The sequence below is a fragment of the Notamacropus eugenii genome, chromosome 4 (assembly GCF_028372415.1).
Source record: "Notamacropus eugenii isolate mMacEug1 chromosome 4, mMacEug1.pri_v2, whole genome shotgun sequence".
In the NCBI taxonomy this organism is placed as follows: Eukaryota; Metazoa; Chordata; class Mammalia; order Diprotodontia; family Macropodidae; genus Notamacropus; species Notamacropus eugenii.
In genome coordinates, this window is record NC_092875.1 from 10321777 (window position 1) to 10332871 (window position 11095).

Consider the following 11095-nt stretch of genomic DNA (forward strand, 5'->3'; position numbering starts at 1 on the left):
AATTCTCAAATCTCTTTTGGACCACATCACATTCTGGCAAACAAGATGTCTATTCTGAGCACCATCTTAGGCACTGGAGATGCCAGTATCAAAGCAGGACCATCCTTGTCTTCAGGAGCTTATACTCTCTTAATCTACCTACAGACATATCACTCTTTTTCTTTTATACCTTCACCATCTTCCTTTCCCCTGACTTTTTCCCACCTGCCTACAAACATCCTCAGGTTTCTCAATCCTAAGAAAATCTTCCTTTGGCTACCCCATCTAGCCACCATCCTGCCTTTTTTCTCTCCTTTAATTACTAAACATCTTTGCTTGACTTTCTTCTATGGTATTTCTCCAGGTTTCATTAATGGGTTCCTCATTATTGGAGATCTATTTTCCCTTTATCTTTCTGTTTTTATTAATTTATTTTTAACATTCTTTTTCAATTTTGAGTTGCAGATTTTCTCCATTCTTCTCAACTTTCCCCCACTCACTGAGAAGGAAAACAGTGACACCAATTATACTGGTGAAATCATATTCCCATATTAACCATATCACCAAAAAAGCAAAACATAAAGTGAGAAAATTATACTTCAATTTTCACTCAGAGTTCATCAGTTCTCTCTCTGAAGGGAGTTACCATTTTTTCATCATGAATTCTTTGGAATTGCCTTGGATCATTGCATTGTTCACAGTCATACACAGCTTTACAACATTCCTGTTACTATGTACAATGATCTCCTGGTTCTTCTCACTTCACTTTGCATCAGTTCACAGAAGTCTTGCCATGTTTTTCTGAAACCACTTCCCTTTGTCATCTCTTATGATGCGATAGTATTCCATCACAATCATACCCTAAAACTTGTTCGGTCATTCCCCAGTTGATGAGCATCTTCTCAGCTTCCAATTCTTTGCCACCACAAAGAGTTGCTTTAATTAATAAATGCTTTTTCATTCATTCAAAATCCCAGTCTTTCATTCTTTGATTCGAAATCCATTGATTTTATTTTGAAAAGCCTTTATATTTTGTATAATTAATTTTTGTTTATTTTTGTACACATAAATCTTTTTCCTTTAATCTTTTTGGACTGCAAACCTAGAGTGGTATTGCTGGATCAAAGGGAATGCAGAGTTTTATAGCCCTTAGGGTGTAGTTCCATATTATTCTCCAGAATGGTTGACCAGTTCACTACTCCACCAATGTTTTGTTAATGTACCTATTTTCCCTCCTCCTCTCCAGCATTTGCTATTTCTGATAGGTATAAAGTGCTCAATATCTTTTGCTTGCTAGATGCCTATGAGGTGATATCTAATGGATTTATATATGTATTTCTCTAATTACTGGTGATTTCCAATATTTTTCAAGTGGTTATTGATACTTGAAATGTCTTCTTTTGAAAAATTGTCATGGTCTTTGACCACTTGTCCATTTGGGAATGTGCTTGATTTTAGATACTTATGTCAATTCCCTATAAATGTGAGGTGTCAGACTTTTGTCTGGAAATGGAATACAAAAATGTTTCTCCTTTTCTTCATTCCTCCCCACTCCCATACTGAAGCTAAATCTAAATCTAACCCAGCAGAAGCCTTCTATCTATTTCTGTATCCTCTTCCAGCATCCTGGGATCAAGCCATCCAGATCTCATCTGGGTGTTAAGGCAAGGACAGTGTGGCCCCTTCTTCCTCAGCTTCTCTTCCAATCTCCTCTCTCTCCCTTGATCCACCCAATCCCCACCCGTGCAGGAGGGAATGCAGAATCCACACACCACTTAGTTTCTGAGGTCAGCTCCTCAGCTCCCTCCTTCTCAATGGTGGTAGGCCAAGCCCCCTGATCTAAAGAATAGATATGGCTGCTCACACCACTTAGATGAGCTGGTAGCCATCAACTATAAGCTTAAAGATGAAGGATCATAAGGCCTTGCCATCCTCCCTGTAATGGCATCTCAAGGCCCTCTGTGTCTCACCATGTGCTTGGCTGCTTGGCCCGTCAGTCTCCTGGACACTGTCATCTGACCTACCAATGTGTCCTGAAGACCCTGAGGCCTTGCCCTCCATCCCTCAATCAGATCCTTGGGTCTTGTGGATCTCTGTCTTACATGTGCTAGCTCCCCAAATTAGAGCAGATAGTCCGTGAGAGCAGACACTCTTACTTTTTCTATTTGTATCTATAGCACAATGCTGGCACTTAATAAATGCTTTTTCATTCATTCATTCATTCAAAATCCCACTTTTTTATCTTTTGATTCTATATACATTGATTTTATTTTTGTAAAGTCTTTATATTTTGTATTGTGAATTTCCATGCATTCCACAGGTGAACCATTGGTATAAGTTGTCTTTGTTCAGTCATGTCCAGCTCTTTGTGACCCCATTTGAGATTTTCTTGGCAGGGATACTGGTGTGATTTTGCCATTTCCTACTCCAGCTCATTTTACAGATAAGGAAACTGAGGCAAACAGGATTAAGTGATTTGCCCAGGATCACATGTCTAGGAAGTGTCTGAGGCTAGATTTGAACTCACGGAGATGAGTCTTTCTGATTTCAAGTTCAGTGCTCTATCCACTGCAGCGCCACGTAGCTACCCACTGGAACCAAACTTTCTCCTTATTGGTAGAAAAGTGCCCTGCCATGCAGGAGGGACAGGGCAGAGTTGGTGAGAACAAGAGAGTTTCAGGTTCCATTCTCATCCAGTCTTTTTTCAGGTGTTCCTGGCTTCCAGCTTTGAGAAAGAGAAGACTCTGAGAAGACATGAAAGGAGCTCTCAGTCTCCCTCATGTCCCTGTCCCCAGCATGTCACTCTAGAGACTTCAAGGAATTTCCCTTAGGGTGAGAGTGAGGATTACCCCTCTGTTGAGCTGAGAGATCTCACTTCCATTGGGAGAGCTCCTTCACTCTATATTGTCTGGCACATGCTCTCCTGTAGACACTTTCTCTTACTTCTGCTTTGCTATGATTTGGATAAATGGGTTTCTTACTATGTGTGTTCGTTGTGGAACTTGTATTCGGTGGGAAAAGAGTCAAACCTTGACTATAAAGCTTGGGGTCCTCCTTCCCCCCATTTAGTGTGGCAGTGATCAGAAGTCAGATTTAACCTGATCAAATTTCATTGACTAATAATATTTAAGTGAGCAGATAGACTGAATTCTAGCATGCTGCTCCCCCTCTTTGAGGACAGCAGCATAGCCTCTGGCCCCAACTTCCTGCTCCCCTTCTTGGCAAGCTTGAATGTCTCCCTTGGAGAAGGGGCTAGAGATGTCTATTTTTCCTTTCTCCAAGCCACACATAGTGACATCTTCATGCTATACCTCAGTATATGCAGCGTCACAGTCTCCTCATCTGTCAACTGAATGGGTGGGATTAATCTGATGGCCTCTAATGTCCCTTCTGATGCTAACTCTAGGAATACCTTCCAGGTGTGCCATCAGGTACAAAAACACAGAGATGGGCATTGGTGTGTGAGTAGTCTGCTAGTAGTCTGGTTTGACTGAGATAGAGACTGTATGAAGAGACAGAGTATGAAATGAGTCCAGAAACAGATGGAACCAGAATGAAGAGCTTTTGGAGCTAGACTGAGAAATTCACATAGCACCACCAGGTGGTGCCACTGTCCCTAGCCTGGTCCTATTCAGCAGTAACTCCCTGTGTCATGGCAGGTCACTCCACAACCAAAAGGGCCTTCCAAGAATGGATGCCTTTCTGTGCCCCCAGCCTCTCCTTCCCTCCAATCTCCACCTCTCTCTCTGGATGTTGTGTCCACAGCTGCTCACTGGGTGTGGAGATTCAAATCAGAATCTTCTCTGAGCCCCATTCTACCCCCAAACTCTGCCTCCTTCCCCAAGTTACCCTAGTCATATGATGACATGGAGGTATGGCCTCCTCCACAGAAATTGACAAAGAATGCTTGGCTGGACGTGGTATTTTACCTCTGGCACCGGATCGATAAAAGCACCAACAATTTATAATTCACCTTTTATAAGTTGGCTGGAGCCCTTGCACTCTCTCCCAGATCTGGGCAGTTTTCAGGCAACATATAGGCTGCCCTGAACCCAGGCAACATAGGGAAGGAGGGGGTACATAGCCCCTTAACCTGCAAATGCATGAAGGGATAAAGACCAGTGATGGTTCTTGTTCAGCCATGTCTGAGCCTTTGTGATCTCATGGACCACATCCTGCCAGTGCTGTCCTTGGGGTTTTCTTGACAAGAATACTGGAGTGCTACGCCATCCCTTTCTCCAGTGGATTAAGGCAACAGAGGTTTAGTGACATGCCCAGGGTCACACAGCTAGTGAGTGTCTGAGACCAGACATGAACTTAGTTCTTCCTGACCCAGTCCAGGCCCAGACTCCAACTGCCTCAGAGCAGTGGTGGAGAACACAAATCGAAATGGCAGCCAGTAGACGGCATATAAGGATCCCTTGTGGGCCATAGAGTAACTTATTATATCATGTTAACACATGGTTAACGTAGATGTTAATATATAGTTTTCTATGTTTGATTGCATTTGTGTTTATTTTGTTAAATATTTTCTAATCACATCTTAATCTGGTTCTGTCGTGGCCCTCTGTGTGAAGACAACATAGCAGAGTTAACTAAACTGAAGGTCTCCAGAGCCATTGTGCAGACCTCGTTGGATGCCTGTGAAACCTGCACAGTCTACCAGCACCACGCCAGGAAACTGAATCGCTTCCATCTGAACTGTCTTAGGAAGAGTCTGAGGATCACCTGGTAAGATAAGGTACCAGACACTGAGGTCCTTACTCAAACTAAACTGCCAAGAATTCAAACTATGCTCCAGAGAGCGCAAGTCCGATGGGCTGGCCACATTGTTCAAATGCAAAATATACGCTTGCCAAAAAGACTATTTTATGGAGAACTTGCATGGGGCAGGCAATCACATAGTGGTCAGAAGAAGTGATACAAGGACACTCTTAAGATCTCTCTCAAGAACTTTGGATTTGACTGCAACATGGGAGAAACTGGCAAAGGACTGCTTAGCATGGTGTGCCCACATCACAAAGGGTACTGTGCTCTATGAGCAAAGCAGAACTGAGATAGCACAAAATAAATGTAGGATGTGCAGATTTGGAGTATCCACCTCATATATTCACACGGACTATCTTTGCCCAACCTGTGGTAGAGCATTCCAAGATCGTATTGGTCTGATCAGCCACAGCCAGACACACTGAAACTTGATGTCATTTTGGTCCTCTTTGAGAATGAAGGACAACAACCAACCAAGCAGAGTTAAGCAACTGGGATTCAATTCATGGATTTAGCAGGGCTAGACTTTAGATGAAGACTCAGAAAGTCAAGCCATGAAGCCTCTGGAAGCCCTGAGCCCAGATCTGCTAAGAACTTCAGGCTTGAAAGCGTTACTTTTTCTTTGGTGTCCCACCAATGGAGGGGACTTCTAACTGATTCTGAATATAGCCTGCTCATTTAGGAACAATGGGCATGGAGTCAGCAACCTGCCTGTTAGGGGCTAGGATCCTGGTGGACTTGGGGAGGTTTGCGTTATGCCCCATCCCCCACCCCAGTCTCCCATAATGCCATCAGCCACTGTTATGATCAAAGAAGTTATAAAACACACCTGAGACAGTACAGGTCACTTTGCCCCCAGGTGCTGGAGAAGAATTTTAAGAGTCCCTTGAACAGCAGGGAGATCAAATTAGTCAATCCTTATGGAAATTAATTCAGGCTATTCACTGGGAGATCAAATACTGAAGATGAGGCTGAAATACTTTGGCCACATAATAAGAAGATGAGACTCATTAGAAAAGACCCTGATATTGGGAAAGATTGAGGGGAAAAGGAGAAGGGACAGAAGAGATGGCCAGAGAGTGTCATGGAAACAATGAACATGAACTTGGACTGACTTCAGGAGCTAGTGGAGGATGGCAAGATCTGGTGCACTATGGACCATGGGATCACAAAGAGTCAGACATGACTGAGTAACTGAGTCTGGGTGTGTGCCATTTGAGTGACTGTCAGTGAGCTCCTGAGACAACAGGGAACATTCTTCTGTTTAATTGCCTTGCCAGGAGATTTGATTTTCCTGGACTGATTCTAATTACCCTGGAGATTACTTTTACCTGAGATGTCTGAATATGTTTTTCTAAAACAGAATGTTGATTTTAATCCACAGGAAGTAGCATCCATTGTGCCAGATGCCAGACCCTGCTCTGGCAAAGGGAATGTGTTGCCAGCCTACCTTGGTGGCCCCCTCTCTCTCTCACCTTGAGGCCTTTAGACTGAGACACCTCTTTCCCTTCACATTAAGTGTGTTCCTTTTATACCTTCACCTCCCCTAAAACAAAACCCTAATACTCTATGAAGGTGGCGGGACAGACAGAGCAAAAGGGATATGAAACCTATGATTTGGGGTTTCCCAAGGTAAGAATTGTCCCCAGAGGTTAGAAGAGCTAAGTATGGGGATTGAGACATAAACTCTTTCCCTTGGAAAATGGCTGCTAGAGAGACATAGATCTACACAGCTAATCTCCTATTAACCCCCTCAAGGAGGCCCCAAGAGGTTACAGGGAGAGCCCTGGTCTGGGAAGCTTGAATTCTCGCCTCTGTGACTCTGAACAAATCACTTCCCCTGGGCTGACAGACAGGCTAGAAGATGGTTAAGCTCCCTTCCAGGGCTATGTCCTGTGCTCCTAAAGGGTCCCTCCATTGAGATGGGGGAGGCAATGCCAGGGCTGGGATCTCAGGGGGCTAGGGATCCTCCAGGGCTGAAAAGCCTAATTTGGATAGAGGCCAGTGAAAAAAAAAAGAGCATAAGTGCCTTGGCCAGGGTCATACAGCCAGGATGTGTCAAAGGCAGGACTTCAACCCACGTCCTCTTCACTCCAGTACCTGCTTCTCAGGGCTTTTTCCTTCTAACTGTGTGAGAGAGTGGGTGGTCTGGAAAGAACCCTCAGTCAAGATGGATTCAAATTCTGTCTCTGCCTGACCAAATCACTTCAGGTCTGGACCTCTGTTTCCTACTCTTTAAAATGAGACAGTTGGACTATGAGTCTTTTCTAGTTTTAAGTCCTGTGAAGAGTTAGCTGAGATTATTATCCCCATTTTACCAATCAAGACACTGAGGCTCAGAGAAGTTTGGGGCTTGCCCAACTCCTGTTCAGTATTTCTAAGAGTCTAAAACATTGTTTCCTTTAAAAATACAATTTCTAGGTACTTTGTAACAATCTAAGCTCTTTGGTCACTAAGAATCTGAAACTTTGTCTCTAAGATGCTCTGAAACTTTGTCTCTAAGATGCTCTGATACTTTGTCTCTAAGATGCTCAAATACTTTCTCGCTAAAGTATTGTTTCTTGAATTCTAAGATGGGGCCGCTAGGTAGCGCCATAGTGCACAGAGCCATGGACCTGGCCAGGAACTCATCTTCAAATCTGGCCTGAGACACTTGGGCAAGTTACTTAACCCTGTTTGTCGCAGGTTCCTATTCTGTAAAATGAGCTGCAGAATAACATGGCAAATCACTCCAATATCTTTGCCAAGAAAATCCCAAATGGAGTCACGAAGAGTCAGACATGACTGAAAATGACCGAAAAGGATTCTAAGGACTTTAACACTTCGGTGATCTCACTTCTAAGAGTCTGACCCAGGTAGCAGAGGCAGATGAGCTAAGAGACTTAGAACCATGAATTATCAGTCACTGGTGAGCCAAATTCAAGTCACTAAGGCTGGCAAGGGGTTTAACTCACTAAACCTTCTGGCTTCTGGTCTGAGGGTGGACAGTAGACAGAGGTGTGGACCAAGGGAAGGATGCATCTCTTGGACTGGTCAATTGGAGGTCAGAGAGATGATCTGGAGAGAGGAGAGGACCACACAAGTCTTTTTTGCTTTCCCTTTCCATCCTAAAACTTCCAAACTTTGCAAGATGGTGACACCTGCTGGTTGTATACATTTCTAGAGGGAGGGAGGGAAGATGGCTCAGATAGTGTGCTCCTAAGAAGAAGGCAACCTGAGCGTAGTAAATATGTAAGCTTGGCATGAGAAACCTTTCAAGGTAGGCATCTAGGTGGCTTCATGGTGATCAGCCTGAAGTAGGAGTCAGAAAGACCTGAGTTCAAATCCTGCCTCAGTCATTAGCTGTGACCACAGTCACTCAACCTCTGTCTGCCTCAGTTTCCTCATTTGTAAATTGTAGGTCATAATAACACCTACCTTCCAGGGTTGTTGTGAGAATCAAGTGATATCAAGTGATAAATAAACACTATTTACAAAGCACGTCTATATGGCAAATTATTGCTTGGTTCACAGGCCATTGGATCTTCTGACTCTGAAAACTGTTCATTAGGGTCCATTGCAGCTGCTTTGGGACTTGGAGGCTCTGGAAAAGGAGAGGCTGGCCCCAAAATAGCAGGCCAGAGAACCATCCACACAATGACAACAGAACACGAGAACTTGGAAGGACATCAGACTCTGACGAATGCGATGAAAAACCATGAGTGCAAAAGAATGGAGGTGAAGCAGGACACTCCCCTCCTGCCAGAAAGGCCATGAACCTACAACGCAGAGAGACAGACATTTTCAGACTTGGCCAATGTGAGAATTTGTTTTGTGGGGTTATACGTGTATATATTGAGGGATTTGTGTAATTGTTATTTTTTAATTTGTTCAGTGGGGGAGGGCCATCTCCATGGTCCTGATCTATATCTGGCCTCTAGACCCAGATGACTCCAGAGGAGAAAGTGAGGCTGGTGACTCTGCTCAGCCCTGCCTCACTCCATCTAATTCACTTGCATGTCAAGCATCACCCCCTGATGTCATGGTCCTCTTTGAGATTGAAAGACAAACCACAGCCACAGCTCAATGGGGAAGGGGTAGAGGGAGGGTCTGGTTTAAAAGAAAAAAAGAGGCAAGACATCAAAAATCACTCAAACAGTAAACATTTAAGTACCTACTAAGTGCCAAACACTGTGCTAAATGCTGGGGATACAAGAAAAGGCCCAAAGAGTTCTTGCTCTCCCAGAGCTTACAAAGCAATGGATGATAGTGTCCTGTAACACAAAACATTTGAGAAATACATGAATATTGTTCAATGTTACAAATATACATATGTGTATGCTACATTATTTTATTTGATTTTCAGATTGATTTATAAGTTAATCCAAACAAAGTGGAAGCTGGCAGCGTTATTTGGTCTCATAGGGCAGAAGCACAAAGCAATACCTTCAGGTTACAATGATGCATATGTGGAGGTCAGGAAATTTTTTCTAAGTAGAGCTGTTCAAAAGTGGAATGGGTAATGAATTACACCTCATTAAAAGTCTTCCAGAGACTTCTTGGGGATGTTGTAATGGGAATTTCTTTTAGGGAACGAGCCAGATTAGACAACTGCTGCAGTCCTTTCCTGCTTGAAAATTCTCATGATTCTGCGATTTCTAGGACCTTCTGACCTCCCTACTAAGAGCTTTTTTAATGATACCTTTCATGTAGGTGTCACTCTCAGAAAAATTAAATACATGAGAAAGTAAGCATATTGGTCAACAGTTATTTTCCTCTTCAACTTTTTCCTGTATTAATAAGGTCTGGGATTTTGTCCATACCTTTACTGTTTTCTCTTTCCAACAGCTTTCAGATCAATCTGACAACAATCTCACAATTGTTTCTACTCCAGCATGGTTCTGTTTTGGGTCTTCCCCTCTCAGTCTGATTTATTAAAAGGGCCATCCCTTGAGCAACTTAAAGAAGCTTATTCATCAAATGGGTGTATCTCACTCAAAGTGAGAATGTGTTAAGACTTTAGCTTGAAAGGGCCAAGTTCTCCCATTGCATCCTGGGTCATCTCCATTTGTCCTGATGAATATCAGGCCACTGGACCCAGATGGCCCTAGAGGAGAAATGAGACTGGTAACCTTGCACAGCCCTCCCTCACTCAAATCAAAGTCAATGGCAAGTCATGTCATCATCTTGCTGTCATGGTCCTCTTCCAGAATGATAGACAAACACAATATCAATAGGTTAATCAAATTAATAAAATCAATATGCTAATTTTAGAAAAGTTAATGTTTTAATATGTTTATCTATATTAAATAAAAACTCAAATAGAAAATGAATTTGTTACTTTTTATAAAATTACTGTTTAAAATCTACTCTTTTACAATTAACAAATAAAAAAATAGGGGCAGTTAAGTGGTGCAATAGATAGAGCACCAGTGAAGGAGTCAGGAAGACCTGAGTTCAAATCTCACCTCAGACACTTGACACTCACTAGCTGTGTGACCTTGGGCAAGTCACTTAACCCCAATTGCCTCATCCTGGGTCATCTCCAGTCATCCTGATGAATATCTGGTCCCTGGATTCAAATGGCTCTGGAGGAGAAGTGAGGCACAGCCCTCCCTCACTCAAAACAAAGTCAAGTACAAGTCATGTCACCATTTCTTTGATGGCATTTCTTTGGCAACAAAGGATGAACACACACAAACAAAATTATATATTAGCAGTACTTTCTAAAGGGGAAGCCCTTCATTCTAGGAGCTTACACAAAAGAGTTTATTCTACCTAATGAGAAATCCTGGACCAGGATGGAGCAAGGGAAGAGAAGTTCATGGTAAAGGATACCTCTGGGCCTCAGTCCCCAGAAGGAAAGTGGTTCAGTGAAGGTCTCACCAGAAGTTGCCCTCTGGACACATCTTGTTCATGCCAAGCTCTTAGGAGTCTTCTTAAATGAATGGATGGGACAGTTTGGGTCTGTTTCCACTTCAGGTACCAGAGCAGCTCAGAAACATAGAGAAAGGCCATGAATTTTATAGGGAAGGGCAGGTGGTCATCCAGGCACATCTAACATTTCTGAGACCATAAAAAAGAAACTCCAGGAGGTTCCTGCCATACCATGGGGGCATGGAAAAACCCAGACAAGGAGGGTCTGGAAAAGAAGATGGAAGGGGCACCCTGCCACCCATGAGTCTTATGGATCCCAAAGAATTCTCTCCAAATCAGAGGGCCTTTCTTTGTTTTATTTTTAACAGCATCAGGTCAACAGAAAGTTTCCAAGAAGAAACCAGTGAGTGCTTAGCATAGCTCACTTCCTGGTGCCTGGGGGCAAGGAGAATGAAAATCTTGGTCTGCAAGCTCTGAAGAAGAGATCTGGGAA